Genomic DNA, 14,848 nt, shown 5'->3' with positions numbered 1-14,848 from the left:
TTCATCCAGAGCCTGGGGACCCGGGCTAGGGATAAGGAAGGGGCACTGGGCTTGTCTGAACTGAGAGTCGGGGTTCTGTCTCATTCCCAAGCTTCTCTGGCTTCCCCGAACTTGCACACTGCTGTCTCTACTGGAAGGCTCTGTTCTTTCCTCCACCTGGTGACTTTCTACTGAAGCTCATTGGCACCTAGCTGCTCGGGAAGCCCCCAGATGGACTTCTCTGATCCCCCTGTCAAATGCTCACACCTTTTACACCGTGATGGACTAGTCCTGCTGCTTGGATCTCCCATTGGGCTGGAAGCATCCCAAGAGCAGACAGAATCTGGTTCTGGGTCAGCCTTGGAGCAGAGCAGAGGTGCTAGTGAGGACTCGGCAGATGAGAGAGAGCTTCGTAGGGGCAGGTTGGGGTGGGGGTGTGATGCAGAAAAGCAGTGTGTACCAGGGGAGTAGAGGAACACTGAGTCCCTGGAACTTCCATGACCCCTGCACTAACAGTCTTCATGTGCTAGTTCCTCCCTGCAGGGGGCAACACCAAACAGATTTTGGGCAACCCGGCCAAGGGGAACAGGAGGGGATAGGTGCTGCCCCCTGGCTTCCTGGGAAGCCCAAGCAGGAGCCAATAGAGCAAGTGGTGTATTTGGCCCAGAAGCCCAGGGAGGCCCAGGAAGGCCCTGCAGGAGACTTCAGACAGGAAGAGGCTACAGAGATTGGGAGAGAAGAGTGCCCTGTCTGGAGACGGGGTTCCTCATGGCCTGGGAATTTGGAATCTGGAACAAGAGGGTCCCTTGAGAGATGGAAATGCCCACATGACAGGTAAAAGAGGACTAGAGAGGATTCCTGGACTGGTGGGACAGGCCACGGTGAGGCTGAGCTGGGGGAACTGGTCCAGCAAAGGGAGGGGTCATGCCTGGGAGTGGCAGGAGGCTCGCTGGGTTCTGGAAGGGAGGCTGCTGGGAGTGCTGGGATCCTGCAGTGGCTGCGGCCAAGATGTGGGCAGGCGCCTGGCCTGCCGCCCACTGAGCTGCCCCAGGACACTTGTCAGCCTCTCTGTACTCCTGCAGGTCCCGGATCAGAGTGGGGAACATCACTGTGACCCTCAGGCAGGCAGCCCTGGGGCGTCCCTGGGTCCACTTGGCTGGCTTCAGCTGCAGCTCAGGAACCATCTTCCTCCCTAAGCCTTGGGCTTCTCTGTGCAATCCTTGGGGGCAGCTGTCACTTCCTGCCCACCCTGGACGGCCCAGGCCAGGGCCCAGGCTTTGCCTCTTTGTGGAGGGGCTTCAGTGTCTCAGCCAGCAGGGGCAGATCCCCAGAGCCCCTCGGGGTGGGCAGATGAAAGGCGCTGCCCCTCCTTCCCCAGCCTCCTGGCCAGTCACTTCCCCTCTCCTCTCCTCAGCAGAACTGTAAGAATTATTATTTTTTAAATCCTCATTGGAATGCTAATTTTGATTTTGAGTGTCTGTCATGGGCTCTTTGAAGTTTTTCAGACAAAATAAGTATCTCCTTAACAGAGGGGATTAGCGCCTACTTGTTTAGAATCCTCTGACTGAGAGTGACAACCAATTTCAGAACCTGTGGGCTTTAGGAAGGCTGCAGGAAGAGGGGCCGCCTCCCTCCCTGGTGGTCAGCTTCCCATAAATGGCTTAATGGGGTTAGAGTTTAACCCCTCAAACAGGGATCAGAGCCCCCAGCTTGAAAGCCAATGAACAGTGAGGCAGATCTTGCTATTTAAATCCAGCAGGACTTGGTTAGAACTCTTTTATTCTCTGGAGTTTAAAGAAAACAAACCCACTTCCCTTGCAGGATGTAGGGCCTGCTCCAGCCAGCGGGCCCCCAGCTTCCTCCCCCAAATGCAGGCCTTCCAGCCACAGGTAATTCACCGCCCAGGCTCAGCTCAGGCTGGGGTGCTCCTGGCTTTATGATTCTGTTCAATTCGAGAGCACTAATGGGGCAATTTGTAAAGAAAGAAATATAATGAGTTATCACAAAGCTCAGCAAGGACTCGACAAACTGGGCACTTCCCATCCATCAAGCATCCCAGCGTGGTTGCAGACCAGCCGGGCCAGAAATCTTGGGCCCCCGGGAATCTAGCCTTACTTAGTACTGCTGCAGTTACCTTCCCCTTCGCTGGGCCCCGGATCATGGCCCTGAAAGGCCAGCTGGCTGGAGACGATGGTGTGGGGTCCGTGGAAGTAAAAGGAGGAATACTTAAGGATTTATTTGCTGAAGCAAATTATCATGCAGGCCAGCCTTAGAAAGAGCACCAAACCATGTGACAGCCTGTGGGGCCCTGTGTGGGCTGCAACGTTGTTCCAGGACCCCCACCACCAACCCGCGCCTAGGAGCTGAGGCTATGCCTTGGTCTGTCATTAAGCCTGAGGTCATGGATGGTGTTGGACGGTCATAGAAAGCCAAACTGCCCCCAGCCTGCACCTGTGGGTGGACCGTGGGACCTCTTCTGCAGAGAACAGGGGAGTGACATGCTGTGTCTATTTGCTGAGATGATGAGCCATGAACTTGAGTCACAGACCCCTAGACCCTCCTGCTCTTCTTTCAGATGTGCAAAATGAGGTCCACAGAGGGGAACTGAAGGGCCAGAGTACTCACAGTAGGCAATTTGTCACCTGTATACATGATGGTCTAGGACAGTGTCACGGAGTGTGGCTCGGGGCCATGGGAAGGGTGGGCCCAGAGCCATAGTCCTGGAGGCATGGAGTGAGGCCTCTGGGCTCCACTCAGCCCGGCCTGCTCACCCTGCATGCTGGGATGCCTGAAGTGGCCCTCACCCCTCCCCGGCCACCCACTACCCCACTACTTCAGGCCTGGGGACCCTGGAGGACAGAGATCTTGGCCAGCTTGGGAAGGAGGGCTGGTCCGTGCAGAGGGGTTTTCTGGGCTAACGTGCCCCTTTGCCCTCTCTCCTGTCCCCCATGTATCTGCTGCCTGTGCAGCTAGCCTGGACCCTGGGGATCTGCCCCTGCAGGTGCCTCAGAAGGCCCTTTCAGAGCTGCAAGTCACAGGAAGGCCCCATCACCCACAGATGGGACAGGTAGAGGTCTGACCACTGTAAGGCCTGCTTGCTCCTGAACAGAGTGATATGGTCCAGACTGGTCCTCAGCGAGGTTCTGGGTAGCCTTCTTCTACCCACTCAGATCCTGCCCCCTTTCCTTCTACTCTTGTGAGCAACCTGGAGGTGCCCCAAGCCCAGGAGAAGTCAACCTGCAGCCTCACAACAGGCAGGTTCCACAGAGAGGGCAATAGTCCTCTTCCTCATAAGGATGATAAATAAAAATAACTACCACGGTTAGTGCTTACTGTGTGTGTTAGGCGTGATTCTGAACACAGTAATTAAGTCACTAAACCTTATTAACGGCGCTATGATAAAATACTATTGCTACTATTCCCGTTTTGCAAATTGGAAAACTGAGGCATGGAGAGGCTAAATAACTTGTTCAAGTTCACCCGGCTAGTGAATGACAGAGTAAGAGTTCAAGTACAGCCAACCTGGCTCCAGAGTCAGAGCTTTAGTGACCATCAGTCCCTGAGCCAACAGAAGCCTAAGACCCACCCTTGGCACCCGCCATAAGGCCAGGTTGAATGGCCAGGGGCTGAGATTTCCCTGTTCTATGAGGGAGGAAGCACAAGGAGAGGGCAGTGGAGGCAGGGCACAGACTCAAGTTTGAGGAGACCCTAAAGAGCACGGAGCTGCTCCAATATACACCTGCCATGTGCCAACCACTGTGCCTGGCACTCCACCCACGGTATCTGATGACTGTCTCCCAGCCACCTGCAAGGTAGGAATTACTGTTTTCATTTAGCTGAGCTATTCAGAAAGGTTAAGTAACTTATCCATGGTCACACAGCTCACAAAGAGCATACCTGGGTTTCAAACCCAGGTCCATCTGGTTTCCAAGCTGGGTCCCCTGGCCCTTGCATGCGAGAGGGGACTGGGGTGGGGATGGAGGCAGAGTGGGCTGGAAGGCAAGAACTGAGAGTGACGAACCTGGGGGAGTGTCGCCGGCCATTCTGCAGCTCACCAGCGCTGGGCACACTGGGAAGTCTCACCTAGAGCCAGAGAGCTTTGGGTCAGACTGGCTCAGGGCCAGAGGGGGGTTCTTGAGAATGCTCACATTCTAGGTTGCTGGCACGCGGAGGGCTGCAGGCGCTGACCCCAACTCCTGAGTCTGTGCTCCAAGCTGCCTTTGGGGCAATGGGAGTTGAACTCTTGCTCCCCCCATTCCCCACAGACTGGACAGGAAAGGGGAGGAGGCCAAAGCCCCTTGCCCTGCTCCCTCCCAGGCTCTCTCACCCCCAGGGGCTCCATCCCTTGTTTCAGCTTCCCCTGCCCCCCTGTCCTTTGTGTGTCCACACCTCCTGGGTCACCAATCCCCGTCCTGGGTTCCCACGTCCTGGGAGCGGAAGGGTTACGGCTTCTGCCGCTGAGTGGAGGCTGCTGTTCCCCAGCGTTAAGCAGCTTTAGTGTCTCCTACCCCAGCCCTGATTTAAAATTCATAAATGCTAATCCTTCATAATTTACGGTTTAAAAGCAGCCCCACTCCCAGGCCCCGTGGCTACAGCTCTGTCAGAGTAATTATGCCGCCAAGCTGAAATTGGACTACTAACTGAGATATTAAACAGGGGGGGAAATCCTCGCGCTGGCAGCCGACCCAATTATTCCAAATAAGCAAACAGATTAGTGAGTAATTTTCCAGTTAAATTTGGTGATTGGTGCCAGAATTGTATGTTAAATATTCAGAAGTAAATAGATTAAAGATGAAATGTGCCCCCCCTCCCTTTTTCTGGGCTTAATTTACTGTGTATATTAAAACTTTTTCATGAGGAGAAAAAAAGTAAAAATGATAATTAAAAAAAACAAATAAACCCCTCTGGGCCTCCCCAGCGCAGTTTGGCAGAGGCCAGAGCAGGGCCCAGGCCTCTCCAGCCTCCTTGACTTCCCAGCCCTCCTGGGCAGGGCCAACCACGTCCCCTAAGCCCAAATGCCAGCCCTCCCCAGGGAAGGGGAATGTAGGACCCTGGGCATCTGGGTGGGCTAGGAACCTCCCAGCTCCATATGCTGGGCTTGTATTTCTTACAAAGAGAAATCCCAAATCTATTAGTCCTAAAGTCAGACCGTGCTGAGAAAACCGAGATAGAAGTGGCAGAGAGAGAGGTGGTCATGGGCATGTGGGCCCCAGGGGTGCCCGGCTCCTGCAGGCACACAGCACTCTCTGCTCTTAGGTCCCAGTGCCCGGAGCTGGGACCCTGACGAGCGTGATCCACCAACAGTATGCTTCCCTGGCCTGTGTGTAGAAGCTGGTCTGCCATCCTGGAGATGGGGGGTGCGGGGGGAGGTTCTCAGCCATGGCACCCTCTTGCCCATAGCACACAGATGGTGCCCACCCCCCACTGCCCCTTAGCCTCTGACACTCCTCCCTGGCAGCTTGGACACTCACTTCTCCACCTCCTCTTTTGATTCTCTGCAGCAGCCCAGCCACAGATGTATGTCCAACAGGGAGTCATCTCCCCAAAAAAGCAAATGTAGAAATGGAGGCCCAGAGAGGGCAATGGATTGTCCCAAGGCACCCAGGAATTCAGGGATAGAAATGCATCTAGAAGAGGGCTCTTGGGGCGCCAGGGTAGCCCAGTCAGTTAAGTGTCCGACTTCGGCTCAGGTCATGATCTTGCGGTTCTTGATTTTGAGCCCTGCATTGGGCTCTGTGCTGACAGCTTGGAGCCTGGAGCCTGCTTTGGATTCTGTGTCTCCCTCTCTCTCTGCCCCTCTCCCATTCACATGCTGTCTTTCTCTCTCTCTCTCAAAATAAAAATAAATAAATATTAAAAAAATTTTAGAAGAGGGTTCTTTGGCCGCTTAGTCTGGACTCTCTCTGCCGCCCCCTAGAGGACCCAGCTTAAGGCACAGGCTCACCTGGGCAGGTACATAGGAGCTGCACAGGGATAGGTGGAGAACAGAGAAGGAAACTTTGTACCAGGCCAGGAGTGAGCTGGCTGGGTCTGTGGAAAGGGCGTAGGGTAGAGGGGGAGAAGATCATGGGCCCATCCTGGGACAGTCAAGCAGGGGGAGCTGGAAGAATGTGCCTGGGAGAAGGGTCTGCATGTGGGAGGGGCAGGTAAAGCGTGTAGGCCCTGGGAGGGGAGGGCAGTCTTGGGATTAGGGCCTTCCTGTCTAGTTCCCCTCACCCCTGCCCCTCAGCATACCAGTTCCAGGTGTGGGACCAACCTGAGGCACAGCCTCCTCCAGGGCAGGCCTCTTTTCCTCCCTTTCACTCAGGGATCCCCTTCCATTAGGTTCCAACTCCTGAACCAAGAGGATAGCTGGGGGAAGCTGGGGAATCCCAGAGGCCATGTCACCTTCTCCAGAGTCCCCCTTCCCTTGTTCTGTCAGAGGAATCTGGCCCAAGGGATGCTGAGAAGATGCCCTGTCCCCTTGGGTTGAAGGGAGCCCCCCGCCCCTTTCTCTCCTTCAGCCTCTTAGAGGCACACACCAGAGGGCAATGGGGCTGAGGTGTGGTGGGCATGCAAACACCTCTCCCCAACACAACATACGGAGGCTGTAATCATAGGAGGGCCTGGCCCAGGCCACCGAGATAACACCCCAGATAAACACAGGACAGGCAGGCAGGTCTCTGGGCTCATGTCCAGGCAGAGGAAGATGGTGCAGGGACCCAGGACATGATTCGTCCCATCCATGGGATCTGCCTGGCTCAGGCTTCTCTGACCCCACTAGGCTCTCAGGGCAAATTAGAACCCCCAAGAATCTTGCACAAAATACATGCAACTCCCCACCCTGCCTCCACCATATGGAATCCCCTAAGGGTTATTAACCAACCTACCTAATGAAATTTCTGCTCCTAAACCAATGATTTGCAACTCTTAAAAAGTAACTGAACGCTTTCTTCAAACAAAGTCTTTGTACAAACAAGCCTATTATGCAAAGCAGATAACAACAGAGCTTGGGTTAAATATCTTCATTTGCCCCTCCCTACCCCCCACATTCTGAGTTCTCTCCGGGGAACCCCTAGAATTCCACCAGAGGGCAGCCAACCAGGCACAGGAAGCTGAGCCTCTAGTTTGTGGTTCCTGGGTACTCCTTCTGAGGGGGCCCCCATCAGGGGGTACAGCGGCTGTTTCCCCGAGGGTGGTCAGGGACTGACGACAGAGCCAAGTTCCTCCAGATGCTGCTGAGGACAGCTGCTGTGGCCAGGAGGGCTGGTCCAGCCCGTGGTCAGCAGGGGTCCCACGCAGAAAGTCCACCACCCACTCTTCTGAGAGTTCCCGGATGGAGGGGCCAGTTAGAACTAGAGAGTGAGTGAGTGGGTCCTGGCCCGAGGTCCTTACCCTCTTGGTCACTTCTTGTGCAGGTAGACTCCCCCCTTTGGGGACATTGTAACAAAGTCCTTCCCTCTCAGACCTTCAGGGAAGAAGGGAGGAAGGACCTGGATCATTATCTTCCCATTCTGGGCTCTAACCGGCATCCCAGGGATCCAGGGTGTACAGACATCTCTAGTCCTTATCTAGGAAAGAAAGGGTGGGGGAAGAAAGAAAGGCCCCTAAAAAGAAAAAAAAGCACACAGCACTTACAGAGCATTTCCTGTGCGTGGCCAGCATGGGGAAGTGACCGTGTTATTTAATTGTCAGCCCTCTCATTTCGGGTGCACCCAGGTCAGCCCGATGGCCTCTGTTGACTGAGAAGAAAAAGCCCTGACTTCCTTCCACAAGTGCCTGGCCCAACAGAGTCAGGGCTGTCCCAGCCCTCGTAGGACACTGAGCCACAGCTTGTTTTACAGACTGTCTTTTCCCTCACTGGGTTGGAGTTGCCGTAGTAACCAGCCCCCCGCCCCCCCAGTCGTGCCTTCTCACTGGTCTGCTCTGGATTTGGTATGAACATTATTTTACATGAAAAGCTAAAGATTATCTCTTTACTAACCTCAGGTAATTTGTTACCGTCGTTGCTGTTTTAACTGTTTCAGACTTAAGACTTTGCAAAGTCACCCAACCCTGTTTTCTGTATTAAAACAAAAAAGAACAACCAACTGAATCAGAACATAGTTTATGAATAGAGCTAACAAGTGGCTGCTGGACCAGCTGCAGGGATTCTGGGGCTGCTGATGGGTTTATGTGCTCAGAAGTCCCAGCCCTTTACTATATGATTAAGGTGAGCCTGAGTCCCCCTGCCCCCGCCCCGGGTTTGGGTGGAAGACCCTGCGTGGTCACAGGTCTGAGCCACTTGCAAGACCTCTGGGGGACATTTTTCCTACATTGGGACACTCTTGCTACCTGGGTAGTTTTGGTTGTCAGTGAGCCCACTGCCAGCCCCTGAAACACACAGAGAGGGATGCACAAACACGCGTCTCATACACACACATGTATGTTCCTACAGATACATATGGACACTCCCACAAGCACACACACACACACACACACACACACACACACACACCGGGCATCCTCCTTGGCCCATGAGAGTCAGGGCTCCACGGTGTGGCGTGCCAGCACACTGGCTCTCCAGGGGAAAGCGGGCCCTAATGTGTAGTGTTTGCCAATTTCCTTGATGTAAATACTTCCACTGTGGCAGATTTTAAGCTCCCAGTAGTTTAAGAACTGACTTGCAAAATTCCTGAATATTGAACAAATTGGCTCTTGCTGACAAAACCAAACCATCGTCTCAGGACCATGTGTCTTCCATCCCAGGCCTGGTGGCTGCAGGGGTGACCTGATGAGGTGGTCTGAGCCTGAGGAACAAGAGAGGGTCTTGGCTTGGAGCAGGTGAGTCATTGAGCTCCGAGTGTGTGATAGAAGGACCCCAGGTAGGCTCAGAGGATGGGAGCTACAGGCGGGCGGGTTGTGGTGCTATGCTGACGAATGACATCACAGCTACCTCAGAGGGCAGTGAGGTCTCTGTTCCTGGAGGTATAGAAGGAGGGCCAGAGGACCATGCAGCTGGGACACAGAGAGACACCAGGTCACTTCCTTTTCCTGCCTCAGCAGAAGCCCACACTCAGTCCTTTTGTCCTGTGTCACACCACAAAGTAATGAGGGCTTGTGTTGTTCTTGCTCCGCCTTCTGGAACTAGAAAACCCAATTCTCATGGATGGGAGACAGGACTGCCTGAGCCTGGCCTCATGTGACACGAGGGACCACTCAATATGTTCAGTGAGCTTGGCTGAGAGCCAGGCCCCGTCCTCTGTTTTCTGGCTTCTGTTCACATAACTTGCTGGCCTGGTGGGAGGGGAGTGGGCATCCTTGGGCTGGAGCAACCTGGCTCTGTCTGCCCTGAGTTCTCTACAGGGCCCACGCTCCCCTGAAGTCACCTTCTGGGATGATCTTCCATTGCCCCAGGAGGCAAGTTCTCATGTGTGCATGTGTGTGTGTTGATAAGTATAGGAGCTCGTGCATGGGTGTGAGGAAAAATAATTTAAAAAAATAGAAAAATAACACCTGCCATCTTATTTTGCATTTATTTTAACAAACAAGGCAGAATAGAACAGTGATTATGAAGACAGACCCTGGAGCCAGATGACCAGGGGTTAGAAGCCTGCTTCTTCCATTTACTGGCTGTGTGGTCTGGCACAAGTTCTTAATCTCTCTGTGCCTCAGTTTCTTGTAAGATGGACCCACCTTACGAGGTGTGCTGAAAACTGGATGAGTTGATGCCCGTAAACCCTAGGGTGGCGTCTGGCACACAGCAAGTACAATACAAGTGGTCGTTATTATTACAGTTCTTCTTATTGTCCAATAGCCCATTCAATGTCAAACACTCTACTAAGCAACTTTTTCTTAATTTCACTTAATCCTCATAACCGTACCATGAAGTTGGTGTATTACTATCCTTTTATAGATGAAGGGTCCGAAGTTCAGGGAGGTTAAGTAACTTGCCCAACTTCCCAAAAGGAATAAGCAGCAGAGCCAGACCTCCAACTCTTAACTCCTAGGGGCACCTTGGTGAAGGTCCTCATGGTAATGGAAGCCACGGGCAGGCACGATCGTCTTTGTCAACAAACAAATCCACAGAAACTGAGGCATAAAGAACTCCCCGGAAATCTGCAGTAAGTAACACTGATATATCTGCCTTTTGATCACCCCCCACGGTGACCACACCAGGAAGATGAAGCCAGAACAAAAGGTGGGATGGTCAGGAGAGGGTCTGCCTTGTTTCTTACCCCATGTGCCTCATCTGTCATCCCTGTGCAAACTTAAAAAGCCCTTTGCCACCTGACAACCCAGGCAGGGTGTATTTGGGATGTGACCTATCCCTGTGTGAGGGATGGACAAGAGACCCCCCCACCCTGACCACCACCATAGAGTTAAATGCGAGACTCTTCTTGACCCTGGCTGACGAGGGCGGGCAGGGATGACTGCCACTTTGCCTTGCCCAAGAAGCCATGGGATGCATACCTGGCCTTCCCCGGTTCTGTGTCCAGAACACGGCCAGGGTGAGGGCCAATTCGGAATAGGGCCCTCTTTTGCCCCTGGAGTGGAGGGAGGCAACAAGGGGGCCCTACCCAGGGCACTAGGGGTAGAAGAAGGCTGAGAATTCACCCCAGGAGGTTTGGAAGCTGGACTGTGCTCCAGGCCCTTGGCACATGCTCCATTGTCCCCTCGGGCTTCACATACAAAACACAAACTCAAAATTCTGAGAATTTCAAGATGGCAACGATAGAGCATTAAACCCTAAGCACAGGGCCTTTCTGAATATGGGCCACCACCTCTAGGCCACAGCCCTTTGTTCAACAGCTGGGTCCCACAGATCTGCACCCAAATGCTTCCTCTTCACCAGGCCCCTGCTTGGTCATTGCCCCCCTGACTGGTTGGAAGAGCCCCCATCCACCTTCGGGAGAAAGCATTGCTCACTGCCCTCTGTGACAAGTGCCAGCTTCCTCCCCAGTTTGTCTGCCACCTCCTGTCTCCATGCCCCGGGCCCTAGCTGTGCCAATTAACACACACACTCGGCTGCTCCTTTTTGCCTATCCTCTGGCCGTGCTGACATTTGCTCAGCGCTCTTTCTCAGTGCCACCTATAAGCTCCTAGTCAAATCTTACAAGTTCATCTGGTTGTCACCAGATGTCATGAAGCCTTCCCTGATCTCTAGGAAGAGGAAAGGTTTCTTTTCTTTCCTATCACTGTCCCTTATTTTGTTATAATCTATTATTACACTTACTATGTTCCCTCATTCGTTCAATATGTATTTATTGAGCACCTATTATATTTAGTCACTGCCTGGCTGATACTCTGTTAATCCAACTCTCTCCCTTGAGGGATAACCAGCCCCCGGAGGTCACTGTCTGAGTTCTATTCATCTTTGTATCTTCAGATACTGGAAGCAAGTCATAAATATTTGTTGAGTTAAAGAAGGAAGGAAGGAAGGAAGGAAGGAAGGAAGGAAGGAAGGAAGGAAGGAAGGAAGGAAGGAAGGAGATAGATTAGGGGGGTGTGGAAGAGAGGTGCTGAGGCAGTAGCATTCACTCCAATGCTGAATTAGGTGGGAGAATAGTTTGGACTCAGTAAGGTGAGATGCAGGGTGGGAAGATTCCAGACTTGGGGGTGAGGTCCATTTTTTACCAACTACCCCCTGCCGTATTCCCATCAATGTATCCTTCTAAGCCGACAAAGAACGAGAGGTCCTCCCTCTCCACATCGCTTCCAAAGTTCTTTGGCCTTGGGAAATTATCAGGAAATGGGATGGGATATTTGGTTGTATCTTTGAAAGGTGTGTACTGAGTTTCTGATTATAATACTCAGTCCATTCTGTGGTTTTAGAAAACATACCATTATACAAAATATACACATATGTTCCACACCTACACATACTCACAAAAGGACATGTCACACACATGTGCACACACACATGCCACGAGCACTTGGCAGACCCACCACTCAAATATGCATTCAGGCACACACATAGCGGTGGGGCGAGGAATACGGCAGCTCCCATCACAGTCACCACCCAGAGTGACCACTCCCTCCTGCTTTTGCTGGGGCCCTACCTGTCCTGACCCCACTTGACCACACTCTGTTCCCATTGGGATTCCATGCAATTGACACCTCCATACCCTGACCCTCCAATCTCACCCCTTGTCTTCATCTGACCCCTGCCGCACTTTGCATGCCCAGCAACCCCACCCTGACTTCACAGTCTTGACCCCACCTTGGCCTCATCCAATTCTGATTTTGTCCTGAGACCATGGCGGAGACCCTTGCACAGTACTTGCTGAGGGGACATCTTCAGTGCAGACCTTTCTCTGAAATGAATTGCGCTATAGGGGATCATGCGGGAAGCAGGCCTGGCCCCACTTTGATGCTCTTCCCCAACTCTAAATATGATCACGTTTTTCTCAGCTGCCTTATATTGTTTGGGAAAGGAGGCAGGATAAAAATTTAAATCTGTAAGTAACTGTATACACTTAAGTCTCCTCAATGGTTACCAAAAAAGAATCTTGTTTAAGTCTGCCTTCCCCCTGGCACCCTGCCCAAGGCATCTTGAACCCCTCCCCTTCCTGCTAAGTCTCTGTGGGCCACATGACTGACCATGCTTCTGTGAAGGCTTTTTCTCCCATTTTCTCCGATCCTACAGTCCCCTACTTTCTTCCTGCCTCTTGTTGCTCCTCCTCACTCCCTTCTCTCTCCCCTTTCTCCACTGGCCTCCTAAATGCTGGTGTTCCCAGGGTCTCGACCCAGTCCTCTTTCTCTCACTGAACAGACCTCCTTACAGTCCAGCTGGTGCTCGGCTTCCTCCCACTGTTGAATTTTACAGAGGCTGCCGCATCTCTGTCTCCAGCCCTGAGCTGCATCCTGACCCCTACAGCCAACAGATTCCGGACATCTGACCTTGGGTGTCACATGGTCAAAATGGAGCCCACCCCTCCTGGCCCAGGCTGCCCTCCTCCTGTACTTAGCGTCCCAGTGAATGGCACTATCGTTGCACAATTGTCTGGGAATTCTCCAGAAACCTGGCAACCTGCTAGATCCTCCACTTCTCTCTTTCTCTCTTCCCTCAAACTCAACAGTCACCAAAGCCTATTAATTTTACCTCTTGAATCTGATCCCCCTTCTCCACCACCATCTCTCAATTCTTACGTGAAGGAATGGAAGTGTTTCCTGTCTGGTTTTCCGGTGTCCATTCCACATCCCTTCATCCTGGAGCAATATTTCTAAGAAATCGGATCGTGTCTTCTAATTGCCTGAAACCTTCAATGGCTCCCCCACTACCTACAAAGTAAAGTGCAAAGTCCTTACCAGACATCCCAGGCTCCTCGCAGTCTTGCTCCTGCCCACTGTTTCTTCTTCCTCTGCCTCCCCCGCCTCTGTAGCTCTGCCCCCAGCACCCCACTCCTCAGTGCCCACCCACCTGCAATGGGCCATCACTTCATGCCTCTAATGTATTGTGGTCAGATGCAGGCCCAAGGTGTTGGCTCTAAGTAGCAGTAGATGTGGGACAGGGGAGGGAGGAAGGGCCCCCTGTATACATTGTGCATTCACTCAGCAGTCATCCATTGAGCCTGTTCTGTTCCAGAGTGGTGCAAGTCCAAGGGCTGTGTACTAGAGGAGCTCACTGTTCCTTGGGGGACACACAGAGTGACACGCGAGCACAGAATAAAGAGGAGCAATTGAAGATGTTGAATCAGAGTGTGATGAACTCCCGATATGCTTCAGGTGTGGGGTGTCGAATGCAGTGGGGAGGGCAAGAGTGGATTTGGGGAAGCCGGTGTGCAGCAACTATAATAGTCCAGGAGAGAAGTCGTGGCGCCTGCATGGGTAGGGGAGGCAGTGGGAATAGAGGGGTGCTCAGAAAGTGGAATGGGAAGAACTTTACAACTAATTGGCTGTGGGGTGCAAGAGAGGACTCTAGAATGACCTCAAGGTTTCTGCCTCAGGCAATGAGGGGATGATGGTACCATTCATAAAGTGAAAAAGGTCATAGGGAGCAGATGTGGGCCCCAGCCCTCCCCTAGATCCTTAGATTTTATCATTGTTGTTGTTGTTGTTATTGTTGTTTTAGTTAACAATCATGAGCACTCCTATAGCCAAGCAGATGCTAAGTGACTTACCTGCTTTATGTGATGATATTCTCACAATAAACCCCTCGAGGAGACAACTGTTCTCCCCGTTCTGCAGATGGTGCTACTGAGGCTCAAGAAAGTTCAATGATTTGCTTACACTTACATGGTGCCAAATGAAGGAGCCAGGATGCCAGGCCAGGATTGTAACAATGGTATTCTATCAGCTGCCCAGATGGTAACACCTTCCTAGGGGTGCGAGGCTCTGTGGGGCTGCCTCCGTTCTCTGCTTCATGTTCAAGGGTGGAGATTGCTCCCTCCCCATGGCTCTGGAGTCCTGTAGCGTGGGGGGGGGGGGACTGGGGGGGGCAAGTAGCAGTGATGGGTGGGGGTAAGGATCCAGAGCTGGGGCAACAACTTGGCCTGTGGGCAGTGGTCTCACTTCTGCTCACACACATCAGAGCCAAGTGCTGTGCCCTCCCAGACCCCTTCTGCCCCTCCATTACCTGCCCTTCCACTTTGAGCTGGACCCCAGGGGAGGTACTTCATGGGGCTTGCAGAGGCTAGATGGGTGAGCTGGCTTCTGCGAAGTAGCAAAGCGAGGCAGGCAGGGGGCGCCACAGACCCCTCCAGGGTGGTGGACAGGCTTGTAAGGTTGTACCTGATGAGCTCCCCTGAGCAACCAAGCACTGGAAAATCAATATCGTTTTCTACTTTCTGTGCTGGGCGACTCATTTTCATTATGTCTCAGGCTTCCTCTGTGCTGCTGGGGACTGAGACGGTTCTCTGGCCATGGTCCCAGCCCTAATCTCTGTACAGGCTGACAAGCTTAGTGAACA

At 52.8% G+C, this 14,848-nt stretch overlaps 1 long non-coding RNA gene across 1 annotated transcript in view; it reads left to right on the top strand.

The window, feature by feature from the left end:
• LOC131487432 (uncharacterized) overlaps positions 1-14,346 on the top strand; it is a 32,817-nt gene extending 18,471 nt beyond the window's left edge. The window contains exons 3-4 of the long non-coding RNA XR_009249735.1: positions 9,948-10,061; positions 13,526-14,346. This is a non-coding gene — a long non-coding RNA (uncharacterized LOC131487432). The remainder of the gene's footprint in view (positions 1-9,947; positions 10,062-13,525) is intronic.
• Positions 14,347-14,848: the final 502 nt, after the last annotated feature.

This window comes from Neofelis nebulosa, chromosome 10 (genome assembly GCF_028018385.1).
Source record: "Neofelis nebulosa isolate mNeoNeb1 chromosome 10, mNeoNeb1.pri, whole genome shotgun sequence".
NCBI lineage: Eukaryota > Metazoa > Chordata > Mammalia > Carnivora > Felidae > Neofelis > Neofelis nebulosa.
The sequence above is the reverse complement of the archived record's forward strand: the minus strand, read 5'-3'. Positions and strand labels throughout refer to the sequence as shown.